At 45.6% G+C, this 12256-nt stretch overlaps 1 non-coding gene across 1 annotated transcript; it reads right to left on the minus strand.

The window, feature by feature from the left end:
- Positions 1-3660: 3660 nt before the first annotated feature.
- On the minus strand, positions 3661-3767 carry LOC116552100. Its single transcript, XR_004269217.1, has one exon. It is a non-coding gene; the product is annotated as a U6 spliceosomal RNA (small nuclear RNA).
- Between the last annotated feature and the right edge of the window lie 8489 nt (positions 3768-12256).

Consider the following 12256-nt stretch of genomic DNA (forward strand, 5'->3'; position numbering starts at 1 on the left):
AGCAACTGGTCACCCAGAGGCTTTAGAGTTTTCTCTATTTCATTCCGCTGACTATGTTCACCCACTCTTCCTTCTCTTCTCTGGCTTCTTGTGAAAGCAGCCTCATGCATCCCTGAAGACCATCATGGTCATCCAGAGATGTTTTCATGCTGTCTAAAGGTGCTGTGTTTTCTTTGACACATTTTGAAGGCTGTTTTGGCTGCAGATTCTTCCTATCAGATATATTTTGCTGCATCTTCTAAAGACTGAACGTTTCTTGCAATGCCAGCCATCAACTCAACTTGTTCTGAATGTTTAGCTTTCTCTTTATGTCCTCTTCTAAAAGCCCCTATTTTAAGCCCAAATAAACTTTGTATTAATGGCCTCCAGTTTTTACATTTCCATGTGGCTGAGTTTCCAAAAACGTGATGTTTTCCTCCTAGAAGGATAGAAATGCCAGTGGCCAATCTGTCTCTACTTCCATAAAGTAGGCTCTCAGCTAAACTCCGACTATGACCAAAACCACCCTCTTGCCCAGCAGCCCTTGGGGAGCTGGGCCTGGTCCAAGTCCCTGCACTGCTCCCATCACATGGCATGGCGTCTCTAGGACCAGCATGACACAGAGCATCATGGCCATAGCAGACCCTACATGGCCCTGACACCACTGTGAAGTCTCTCAGGTTGCTAGGACACTGCCAGTTACAACGGACTGAGAAAAACACAAAGACTGAACCAAATGAGTCTTGGCAACCAGGGCAGACTCCAGTGGAGGCGGGGCAGGTGCAGCAGATTTGGCTGAAGCTCTTTCTTCTCATGAGTAAACTTCATAAAAAGGTATACAACACTCCTGATGCTCAGTCCCTCCTTGGTTTGGGTCTGCCAGCCTTGAATGTGTGTAGGAAGGGGTTATTGTGGGTCCTACAATGAGGTTTGGCTTACTTCACTAACTTCTTCTTTAAACAATGAGGAGGAAGAAAGTGGAATTTTTCATCAATAGTACAATCACCCAAGGGGTTCACCTTGCCCGTGCTTACAGCCAATTTATCAAGACAGGGGAACTGTCGTAGAGAAAGGGTGATTCACACAGAGCTGGCTGTGCAGGAGGCAGGAGTTTTATCTTTACTCAAATCAATCTCCCCCAGCATTCGGGGAGCAAAGTTTTTAAGGACAACTTGGTGGGTGGGGGGAAGCCAGTAAGCCAGTAGTGCTGATTGGTCAGAGATGAAATCATGGGAAGTTGAAGCTGTCTTCTTGCGCTGAGTCAGTTCCTGCATGGGGGCTGCAAGATCAGATGAGCCAGTTTATCAATCTGGGTGGCAGGGTGTGCAAAATATCTCAAGCACTGATCTTAGGAGCGGTTTAGGGAGGGTCAGAATCTTGCAGCCTCCAGCTGCATGACTCCTAGACCATAATTCCTAATCTTGTGGCTAATGTGAGTCCTCCAAGGCAATTTATTCTCCGGACAAAAAGGAGGTCTGCTTTGGGAAAGGCTGTTATCGTCTTCGTTTTAAGCTATAAACTATAAATTAATTTTCTCCCAGTTAGCTCAGCCTACGCCCAGGAATGAACAAGGGCAGCTTGGAGGTTGGAAGCAAGATGGAATCAGTGAAGTTAGATCTCTTTCACTGCCTCAGTCATAATTTTGCAAAGGTGGGTTCAGTAGTTCAAGAAATGAGCCGGCTAACACGAGCAAGGAAGACATGACATTCAACTCTTCTTGCAGGAGTGAAGTGTTTGATGAGGCAGAAGTTCTTAGAAGGTATTAGATGCTGGATGGAACGTGTGGCAGGAGGTTTGGGCCACTTGGGCGCCTCTGCAGCATAGAATCTGGTCCTTAGGTTACGGGGGAACCCAGCCTTGTCTAGCTTAACGAGCAGCTGAGTGTTGTTGATGAGGCTGCGGGTCAGCTGGAGGTTGGCTGATTTGGGCTGGGCATGGCTGGGAAGTTCTGCTGACCTCAGCTGAGCTCACTCTGGCGTCTCAGGGTCAGCTGAAGGCTGGCTGAGCTTCACAGTCCTCTGCCTGACTTGCTCAAATGTCTCGGGGGCTGCTGGGGATTGGCCAATTCTGAGAATGGACTGTGGAGGACTTCGGTGATCTTGGCTGGGTGTGCTCATGTGTCTCAGGGTTGGCTGGGTGTCTGTTGATGTAGGTTGAGCTTAGTGGGGTGCTCGGTCCTGCCCCATGAGTGTCTTTCATCCTTGGAGATACCAGCGATTGTTTTGATGACCTTTTCTCTTCCTGAAGTCATCCTTGTTAGGAAGGCTGCAAGTTTCCAAAACCAGGATATAGAATAGGAGCAGATGTAGTCATCCGTTTCTTCCTTTGTTTCTACAGCTCCCTTCACTTCACCAGCCACTGAATCATAGAAAATGTACGGAAAAGTCTCAAGTCTGGTAGGGCCCCATTCAGTGTGGACAATGCATGCTTGGCAGAGCTGATAGAGCTAGCTTTTGACCTCTGCAGGGTTTTCATGAAAGAGTAAGTCAGCGTCCACGTTTCATGGATGCAGTAAGTCATTTCTCCTACAGCCTTGTTCAAAGCCCATGAGCTTTTAATTATTGGTCTGGAAGAACAACTGCAACCAAGAGCTCCAGAATCTCAGTCAACTTAGCATTTTACTCTTCATCTCTCATTTCCACCTCTGAGACCACTGGCCATCCTGCTCCTTGGGGACTTCCATGACTGACTCCCTTGGGCTGGGCAGTGGCAGCAAAGTGAAGGGGGCATGCAGAGGAAGCCGCTGTCATCACTGGCTTTTGTCTGCTTATCCCATCAATGACAGAGAAAGCCATGTTTCATTGATAGACTGCTGCATAGCAAACCACCCCAAAATCTCATGGCTTCAGATAATTCATTATTCCCCATGATTCTGTGGGTCCACTGGGTGACGCGGCCTACTGAGGTATCAGCTGGTGTCATTTGGATAGCTGGAACCATCTGGAAGCTCAGCTACTGCTAACTTCACTTAGGTACTGGGGCCTTGGCTAGGATGTATCAGTTCTAGTCCATGTGCCTTCTGTGTCTCCATGGGATCTCCCAATTCTCAGTAGTCTAGTCCAAGGTATTCTACATGGCAGCTGGCTTTCAAGAGAGTGAAAGAGAATCTTCCAGCCTCTTAAGGGCCAGGCTAGAACTGGCCCAGAAACATTTCTGCTACATTCTGTCAAAGCAAGTCATAAGGATCATGCTGATCTAAAGAGTAGGAAAATACGGTCAGGTGCGGTGGCTCATGACTGTAATCCCAGCACTTTCGGAGGCCAAGATGGGTGGATCACTTGTGGTCAGGAGTTCAAGACCACCCTGGCCAAGGCAACAAAACCCCGTCTCTACTAAAAATATAGAAATTAGCTAAGTGTAGTGGCGCACACCTGTAGTCCAGCTACTTGGGGGGCCAAGGCAGGAGAATCGCTTAAACCCAGGAGGTGGAGGTTGCAGTGAACCGAGATCACGCCACTTCACTCTAGCCTGAGTGACAGAGCGAGACTCTGTCTCAAAAACAAAATAATAAAAATTAAAAAATAAAGAGTAGGAAAATAACTCTGTCTCTTGTTGGGAGATGTGGTATGTGGTTGGATGATGGTGGCACTGTTGGTGACCATCTTTGGAGACAATGTGACAATGATTACAAATTCATCTATTTCTCCATTTAGTTCTGTCAATTTTTGTTTCACATATTTTTTTTTTATGGGATGCTTTACAAATTTGCGTGTCATCCTTGTGCAGGGGCCATGCTAATCTTCTCTGTATCGTTCCAATTTTAGTATATGTGCTGCCGAAGCGAGCACTGTTTCATGTATTTTCAAGCTGTCATTAGGTACAGACATATTTAGGATTTTTGTCTTGTTGATACATTGATTTGATCATCATTGAGAAGTATCTCTCACCAGGCATGGTGGCTCACGCCTGTAATCACAGCCCTTTGGGAGGCTGAGGCGGGTGGATCACCTGAGGTCAGGAGTTTGACCTTTCGCTCTGTTGGTCAGCCTGGCCAACACAGAAAAACCCTATCTCTACTAGAAATACAAAAATTAGCAGAGCAAGACTCTGTTTCAAAAAAAAAAAAAAAAAAGAACTGTCTCTCTTTATCTTTGGTAATGCTTCTTGCTTCAAAGTCTATTGACATCAATATGGTTACGCCAGCTTTCTTGTGATTAGTGTGATTAGTGATTACTGCATCTTTAAAGTATATATATATATATATATATATATATATATTTTTTTTGAGACGGAGTTTCTCTCTGTCACCCAGGCTGGAGTGCCTCCCAGGTTCAAGCGATTCTCCTGCCTCAGCCTCCTGAGTAGCTGGGATTACAGGCTCGTACTACTGTGCCTGGCTAATTTTTGTATTTTTAGTAGAGATGGGGTTTCACCAATTTTGTCAGACTGGTCTCGAACTCCTGACCTCGTGATCCGCCCGCCTCAGCCTCCCAAAGTGCTGGGATTACACCGTGCCTGGGCCGAAAGTACATCTATTGTAAACAGTACGTAGTTGGGGCTTGTTTTTTTTTTTTTTTTTTTTAATCCAGTCCAATTGTTTTTGTTTGTTTCTTCCTCTCATTCTTGCTGTCATCTTAACAATTTTTGTCTTTTAAATGGAGCGGCTACCCTGTTTACATTTAGTGGAAGCACTGATATGGCTGAGTTTCATGGTTAAGTTTTGCTGTTTCCGATTTGTTTGCGGCTTCTGTTTTTCTGTCTTGTTGAGGATTAATCCGGCATGGTATGGTATTTTATCTTATCTTCCCTGTTGGTTTTTCAGATACACGTCTTTGTTTCCTTTTATTTGATTTTTTTAAAGTGGTTGCTTCAGGGAGGCAATAAAGCATGCATCCTTAATTTATCACAATCTGCATTAAATTAATATTAAACCACTTCTGTATAACACAAGACCTTATATTAGTGTAATTATTCCTCTGTTATCTTTGATCTATCCATGTCATAGACTTTGCTTTACATGTTATAAACTCCATAATATATTATTAGTATTTTTGCCTTTTAAAGAAATGAAGAAAAGAGGTAAGATCATCTTTTATATTTACCCATAGATTCGCATTTCTGGCTGTCTTTATGCCTTCCTTCCCGTTCTCATCTGGATCATTTCTCTTCAGCTAATGAGCTCCCGATAGCATCTCTTGTCTGGCGAGTCTGCAGGCTATGAATTATCTCAGCTGTAATTTCTTCAGAAATGTCTTTATTTCACCTTCAATTGAAAATTCATTTTAAAGTTTGATACAACAGAAGTTATTCTTTTTTTTTTTTGAGGCGGCATCTCATTCCCATGCCTCAGAATGGACTCCAGTGTCACGGTGCGGTCACAGCTCACTGCAGCTTCAACCTCCCAGGCTCGAGGGATGATTCTACCACCTCAGCCTCCCAAGTAGCTGGACTATAGATGCATGCCACCACACCCAGCTTTTTGTATTTTTAGCATAGGTGGGGTTTTGCCATGTTACCTAGGCTGGTCTCAAACTCCTAGGCTCAAACAATCTACCTGCTTTAGCCTCCCAAAGTGCTGGGATTACAGGAATGGGCCACCGTGTCCAGCCTGGAAATTATTATTTATTTCTGTATTACAATAGTATCTTATCACTACTTTGTGCTAAGAAAAATGTATTTTCAATTATTATTTTATTTCTCAATAGATTGTTTAGTCAATTAAAAAAACACAAACTTTTAAAAATGATAAAGTGTTCTTTTCTTTTATTGTTTTTTTTCTTTTTTTTCTAATAATAAAGTGTTTCTAAACTTTTTTTCGTCATTTTGGTTAACTGCTACTTTTTCATTATTTTGGTTAATTGCTACTTTTTTCAATTCAATGATTTTTAGTAAATTTATGGAATTAAGCAACTATATAATCCAGTGTTAGAACTTTTTTTTTTTTTTTTTTATTGGAGAGAGTTTTGCTCTTGGCTGAAGTGCAATAGTGCCATCTTGGCCCACCGCAACCTCTGCCTCCCAGGTTCAAGCGATTCTCATGCCTCAGCTTCCTGAGTAGCTGGGATCACAGGTGTGTGCCACCATGCCCAGCTAATTTTGTATTTTTAGTAGAGATGGGGTTTCTCCATGTTGCTCAGGCTGGTCTTGAACTCCCAGCCTCAGGTGATCCACCCACCTCAGCCTCCCAAAGTGCTGGGATTAGAGGCGTGAGCCACCACACCCAGCCTTAGAACATTTTAATCACCCCAAAGTGTTTCCTCATGTCCATTTGCAATTAGTTTTTTGCCCTATCCTCAGCCCTAAACAACCACAGAACTGCTTTCTGTTCTCATAAACTTAGGGCAGTTCATATAAATGGGATCATATAATATGAAGTCTTTCGTGCCTGGATTCTTTCAGTTGACATAATGTTTTTGAGCATCATGTTGTAGCGGGTACCAGTCGTCTCTTCCTTTTAATTGTTGAATGGAATTCCATCGTATGACTCCATCAGACTTTGTTTCTACACTTATTAGCTGTTGGATGTTTGGATTGTTTCGCAGTTATAGTTATTATGAATACACCGCTCCGAGCTCCAGGTACTGCATCTGTGTGGCATAAGTTTTCACTTGTCTTGGGAAGATTCCTTAGAATGGAATTGCTAGGTCATATGGGAAGTGGTTTAATTGTTTGCAAGGTTTATCTTTCCCTATCCTTCATTTCCCACCGATTTGTGTCTTTGAATCTAAGATGTGTCTCTTCTAGATAGAATATAGCTAGATTTGGCTTTTTACCCACTTAGACTGTAACCGCCTTGATAGGATGTTTAGACTAGTCACATTTAATGTAAGTATTGCCGTGTTTGAGTTTACATTTGCCATTTTGCTATTTGTTTTCTGAATGTCTCCTATCATTTTTTTACCCTGTTTCTCATTACTGCCTTCTTTTGTGTTGAATACATATTTTCGGTGTATCGTTTTAACTTTTTTTAACTTTTTTTCTTGACACAGTGTCTCACTCTGTCACCCAGGCTGGAGTGCAGTGGTGTGATCATGGGTCACTGCAGCCTCTGCCTCCCTGAATTTAGGCGATCCACCTCAGCCTCCTGAGTAGCTAGGACTACAGGTACACACCATCACGCCCAGTTAATTTTTGTATTTTTTAAATAAAAACAGGGTTTCACCATCTTGCCCAGGCTGGTCCAAAACTCCTGGGCTAGGCTGGGAACGGTGGCTTATGCCTGTAGTCCCGGTACTTTGGGAGGCCAAGGTGGGTAGATCATCTGAGGTCAGGAGTTTGAATCAGTCTGGCCAGTAGGGTGAAACCCCATCTTTACTAAAAAAAAGTACAAAAATTACCTGGGTGTGGTGGCAGGCACCTGTAATCCCAGCTACTTGGGAGGCTGAGGCAGGAGAATTGCTTGAACCTGAGAGGCAGAGGTTGCAGTGGACTGAGATTGCGCCACTGCACTACAGTTTGGGCAACAAGAGCGAAACTGTCTCTAAATAAATAAATAAAACGCCCGGGCTCAGGCGATCCACCTGCCTCAGCCTCCCGAAGTGCTCGGATTACAGGAATGAGCCACTGTATCTGACCTTTCATTGATTTGTAAACAACATTTTGAGGTTTTTTTTTTTTCCTTAGTGGTTGCTTTAGGCATTACAATATGCGCCCCGCAATTTACTGCAGATCCATACTAAATTCTGCTAAAATATAGAAACTTCGCCTCATGTAGTTCAATCCGTCCCTCCTCCCTCCCTTATGCCATTTTTATCATAGGTAGTAGATCTATATATTATAGACATAACACTACAGCTATACTTACTGCTTTATACAAACTTAAGTCTTTTGGAAGTTAAAAGAAGAAATAAGAGCAAAACATATTTATCTGTTACATAAATGTACATATGTATGATTCTGGTACTATTTACTTGGATTTACCCTTCGGATTCAGCTTAACATGTGAATCTCCTCCTTTCACCCTAAAAGACTTTCTCTAGTATTTCTTTTCTTTTCTTTTATTGAGATGGAGTCTCGCTCCGTTACCAGGCTGGAGTACAGTGGTGTTAGCTCACTGCAACATCCGACTCCTGGGTTCAAGTGATTCTCCTGCCTCAGCTTCCCGAGTACCTGGGATTACAGGCATGTGCCACCAGGCCCAGCTAATTTTTGTATTTTTCATAGAGATGGGGTTTCACCATGTTGGCTAGGGTGGTCTCGATCTCCTGACCTTGTGATCCACCTGCCTTGGCTTCCCAAAGTGCTGGGATTACAGGTGTGAGCCACTGCGCCGGGCTCTGTAGTATTTCTTTTGAGGCAGGCCAGCTAGCAATCAAGTCTTTCGGTCTTCGTTTATCTGAAAATATCTTCATTCAGCCTTCATTTTTGAAGTACAATTTTGCTGGATATAGAAGAGTTGATTGACAGTTTTTTCCTTAAGCACTCCGAATATGCCATTCCACTGCCTTCTGGCTTCTATAGATGCAGATGAGAGAAGCCAGCCATTAATTGTATTGTTGTTTCCCTGACGGATGGGTGGTTTTTCTCTTGCTGCTTTCAAGATTTCCTCTGTTAAAAGAAAAACTTTGGTCGAATTAAATGTAAAGGAGTGTAATGTAATTGAACAATGAATGATTCATGAATCAGGCAGCCCCGAGTCACAGCAGATATTCAGAGAGACCCCAGGGGTGCCTCGTGGTCTGAACAAATTTATAGACCAAAAAAAAGTAAAGTGACCTACAGAAATCGGAAGTGAGGTGCAGAAACAACTGGATTGGTTACAGCTCAGCATTTGCTTTATTTCAACACAGTCTGAACTCTCAGCAGTGTATGAGTGGTTGAAGGAGGGCCACTGGGATTGGCCAAGACTCAGCTATTGTTACAGGTGCATACTCCTAAGTTAGGTTTTCTTTTTTTTTTTTTTTAAGATGGGGTTTCACCATGATGGCCAGGCTGGTCTTGAACTCCTGACCTCAGGTGATCCACCCACCTCGGCCTCCCAAAGTGCTAGGATTACAGGCATGAGCCACAGCGCCCGGCTCCTAAGTTAGGTTTTCAATCTTGTCTACCTATTAAGTTAGGTTGCAGTTTGTCCACAAGAGCTCAAACATAGAAGTACGGAGTCCTTCTCAGGCCATATTTAGTTTGCTTTAACACCTTTTTGCATGTTCAACATATTTGAGGACCTACTATGTGGATCTCTTTGCACTGATCGTACTTGGGGTTTGTTGAATTTCTTGGATGCGTGGGATAATGTTATTTCACATATGATCATGTTGTTGATGGTAAGCCTTTCCCATCATCTGGTGCAAGGGTGGATCTTCCAGATTCCTTCTAGAACAAGGTTTGACTGGGTTGCCACTTTAATCAGGTGCATTCTCTGTGGGGAGCCCAGTCGCCAATCTCCTGAGCCACTGCCTTTTGATCTTACAGACTGGGAGCCAATTGGTTTCGATTTCAGCTATTTTTGATTCACCTTTGGATTCAACTCTGGCAGAGCCCCAGAATCCAATCACTGCAAGAATGTTTTGGATTACACAGTTTCTTTCTAGTTACCATCCTCTGCCCTATTGCTATTTTCTTAGCAAAACTCAGAGGAGGTTATTTCTGGGCCAAGTGATCTGTTCTTGTGTTTGAGGCTTGTCCAGACTCCAGTCTGTCCCACAAGCCCTGTTTTCCAAGATCTGACTGCCTTCCCCTATCCTGGCCAAGTCTCCATCCTCGGCAGGATTGCTGTCATCCAGATGAGGCATCGCCTCCAGGTATGGAAGCTGCCTCAGCTTCCCATTCACCTACAAAAGCCTCAGAATGCTCTGGAATTTACTTCTTCCAGGTTCTTTGTTGCTACCACGTTCTGCTAGCTTCATAAGAAGCACGCTGGTTCTTATTTTGCTTGTTTTCTTTTTGTTACTGTAAGACTGCAGTCTCTTGCGACCTAAATCCGAGCTGGAAGCAGAGGCCAGATTAGGAGTGCTTTCTTGGGTGTCCTGAACTTCAGGGTGACTGCTCTTGAAATCGCCATTGCAAAATTATAACTGAGACATTGAAATAAATCTGACCTAACCAATTCCATCTTGCTTCTAACCTCCAAGCTGTCCTTGTTAATTCCCGGGTGTAGGTGGAACAAACTGGGAGAAATTTAGTTTATAGTTTAAAACAAAGACAATAACAGCCCTTTCCCAAAACAAACCCCTTTCTTACCTGGGGACTAGACAGCCTCTATAGAACTAACACATTAGCCCAAAGAATAGAAGGTATGGTTTAGGAGTCATGCAGCTGGAGGCTACAAGATTCTGACCTTCCCCACATCGCTCCTGGGAATAATGTCACTATTGCGAAACCTAAGATCAGTGCTTGAGATACTTTGCAGACCCTGTGCTTGATGGATCAGCTGGCCCCATACAGATCAATAAGCTGGCTGGTCTCATCTTGTGGCCACCACCCAGGAACTGACTCAGGGCAAGAGGACGGCTTCCACTCACTGTGATTTCATCTCCTACCAAACCAATCAACATTCCTGACTCACTAACTCCCCCGCCACCAAATTATCCTTAAAAACTCTGATCCCAGAATGCTCAGGGATACCGATTTGAGGAATAATAACACTGGCTTTGTGAGAATTACTCTTCTCTGTTGCAATTCCCCTGTCTTGATAAACTGGCTCTGTCTAGGCAGCAGACAGGGCGACCTGCTGGGCTCTTCCGCACTGTGCTTCACCGTCCTGGCAGTCCTGACCTCACTGTGTGGGAGTAGAAGGACCAAGGCACAGCCACACTCAGCACCATGACGGCTGGTAGCAGGGCTCAGCACACACTAGCTATAACAGTGGCTACAAGGTACAGTGGCCCAAGCAGGGAAGGCACCAGGATGTTTCTAGCACAGTAAATGCCAGTGAGTGGCTGTGCTTTCATCCATCAAACAGAGGTGATGAGTCAAGGCAAGCAGTATCCTAAAGGTCACGGCTACACACATGACACCCAGTGATTTTTCCAAGCAAGCGTGTGTTAACCTGGGCACTCTCCGAGGTCCTCACCAGCCCTGGCTTATTTAGTGCTCACAGAAGGCCTAGGAGGTAGCTCTTACTCTCTCTGGCCTCCAGGAGGAAAGCAGGCTGGGGAGAGGGGAAATGCATGCCCTGCCATTGCACTTCGCTTCAGTGCCTGCATGAACTTGACATTTCGTCTCTCAGATTTGCAAAATGTAGTAATATTTAACCTGACAGGTTTTTTCACTGAGACAGTTATTAAAACTTTGTCCTTCAAAACTGCAGGTCCGGGTCAAAGGTCCACCTCTCACATGAGGAATAAAGGATTTGCTGTCTTTCTGACCTCACCGACATTCCCATGTATGTCAGGGAGAAACCACCTGCGGTGTCCATGGGGACAGTTGCTCGCCCAGGCTTCCTCCCTCGCACCTAGGGTTGCCAACGGGGGTCTCGGGGACCCTTTCCTCAGGAGCTGTGATTGGATGCAAGTGACAAAAGCCATGTGGCAGTGGCATGGGGTTCTCCTCACTCCACAAACGCTACCAAGTAGGGAGTCCACGCCTGGGCCATGTCCAGGTCTGCACCAAGCCTTTAGGATGCGTTCACCCCCGCCCAGCCCTTCAGAGCCCAGCAGTCGTCCTCAGGGTCCTGTCTCCATGCTTGGCTGGTGGTGGTCTGGAGCATACTGAGCAGGGTGATGCCATGTGTATTGCTTCTTCCCTGGACTCTCAGGGGGGCCAACCTATCAATCCCGGGATTGGTGTCCCTTAGAGTCACCCAGTGGTGCCTCCTCGTCGCCACCTCCCTGGGCGCCAGGCTCAACAGCAGCTGCCTCTTGCAGAAGCGTCTCCGGTGCTTTCCAGGGCTCAAGGAGGGTCGCCCTTCGCACTGCACCCCAACAAGCTGCTGCCCTTAGGAAGAACTAGGCCTTTGAGGGTCACTGCCAGGCCTGGAAGACCTGAGTCCTGCGCTCAGTGCAGGAGGCAGAGGCTGCCACCGCCATAGGAGCAGAACGGCTGCCTGTCAGCTGGACGCTAAACATCACGTGGGGACTCTTGAGTGTCCACTTTCTAGGCCTAGGCCCTGGGCGGGGACAGGCCCTCTGAGTGGGAGACAGGGCCTTGAGTCTGGCACAGGACTTCGACACAGCAGGGACAGGATCTCTGAGCCGCAGGGACAGGACCTCGGGGCAGCAGGGACAGGCTCTGGGGCGCAGGGACAGGCCCCCTTGGCAGGTCGGGCTTGGCCAGGATTCTGGCCTGGGCAGGCGCCTGCACTCAGGACTCCCCAAGGGAGCCGGTTGCTTTCCCAGGCTCCAAGTCCCCAGCCCCGGGGCACTGCCACTTGGCTCCTGGGAGTCCGAGGATTTGAGCC

Source organism: Sapajus apella, unplaced genomic scaffold (assembly GCF_009761245.1).
Source record: "Sapajus apella isolate SASKATOON/1434 unplaced genomic scaffold, GSC_monkey_1.0 scaffold10, whole genome shotgun sequence".
NCBI lineage: Eukaryota > Metazoa > Chordata > Mammalia > Primates > Cebidae > Sapajus > Sapajus apella.